Genomic DNA, 1599 nt, shown 5'->3' with positions numbered 1-1599 from the left:
CCCAGGTCCTTCTCCTCAGGGCTGCTCTCAATCCACTCTCCACACAAACTGTATTTGTGTTTGAACAATTTCACAGAATCATAGAGTACCTTCAGTTGGAAGGGATCCACAAAGGTCATCAAGTCCAAATCCTGGCTCCACACAGCACCACCCAAAAATTGGACCCCATGTCTGAGAGTGTTGTCCAAAAGCTTCTTGAACTCCAGCAGGCTAGGTGCAGTCACCACTGCCCTGGGCAGCCTGTCCCAATGCCCGACCACCCTCTGGGTGCAGAACCTTTCCCTCACACCCAGCCTGACCCTCCCCTGTCCCAGCTCCATGCCATTCCCTCGGGTCCTGTCGCTGTCCCCAGAGAGCAGAGCTCAGCGCCTGCCCCTCCGCTCCCCTCCTGAGGGAGCTGCAGGCCGCCATGAGGCCTCCCCTCAGCCTGCTCTGCTCTGGGCTGAACAAACCAAGGGACCGCAGCTGCTCCTCATATATCTTGCCTTCTACACTCTTCACCATCTTTGTAGACCTCCTTTGGATGCTCTCGAATAGTTTTATGTCCTTCTTGTATTGCGGTGCTCAAAACAACATGTAATACTTCAGGTGAGGTCGCACCAGCACAGAGCAGAGCGGGACAATCCCTTTCCTCGACCGGCTGGCAGTGATGCACTCCAGGATATGGTTGGCCCTTTTGGCTGCCAGGGTACACTGTTAACTCACATTCAACTTGTCATTGACCAGAATCCCCAGATCTTTTTCTGTGCTCTCCAGCCTCTTGTCCCCCGGTCTGTATGTATATCCAGGTTGTGCCTCCCAGGTGCAGAATCTGGCACTTGGCCTTCATGAATTTGATACTGTTGGTGATTGCTCAGCCTTCTAATTTGTCAAGATCTCTCTGCAAGGCCTCTCTACACTCAATGGAGTCATCAGCTTCTCCCAATTTACTATCATCTACAAACTTATTCAAAACACTGTCAAGTCCTACATACAAGTCATTTATGAAAACATTGAAGAGAACTGGCCATAAAATGAAGCCCTGGGGAACCCCACACTAGTGACTTGCCACCAGCCTGATTTTTACTATAAAATTACTCCATTTACTATAACCCTTTGATCCCAACCCATCAGCCAACTGTTAACCCAGCTAATTATGTCTATATGAATGCTGGACATTTTATTCAGAAGGATACTGTGAGAAACAGTGCTGAAAGCTTTCATGAAATACAAAAAGGTTGTGTTCAGCTGGGAGTTTATTATTACAGTAATCTTGGCCCTCCAACACTATCATCCGTGTTGAAGACATAAACAAAGAAGGCATTAAATGTCTTTGCTTTGTCTGTGTCCCTATTTGTGAGCTCACCATAGTCATTAACATGCGGACCAATGTTTTCTCTGGCCCTCCTTTTGCTGTTAACATATTTTAAAAAACCCTTTTTGTTGTCCCCCATGGTACTGGCCAGCTTCAACTCTAATTGAGCCTTGGCCACATAAATTTTCTCCCTCCAATGGCAAACAGCATCCCTGGTAATTCTCTGTGTTGCTCAAACTCACTTCCCATGGCCATATACTTCTTTCTTTCCTTCTTTCTTTCTTTCTTTCTTTCTTTCTTTCTTT

The sequence above is a fragment of the Oxyura jamaicensis genome, chromosome 1 (genome assembly GCF_011077185.1).
Source record: "Oxyura jamaicensis isolate SHBP4307 breed ruddy duck chromosome 1, BPBGC_Ojam_1.0, whole genome shotgun sequence".
Lineage (NCBI taxonomy): Eukaryota > Metazoa > Chordata > Aves > Anseriformes > Anatidae > Oxyura > Oxyura jamaicensis.
The sequence above is the reverse complement of the archived record's forward strand: the minus strand, read 5'-3'. Positions refer to the sequence as shown.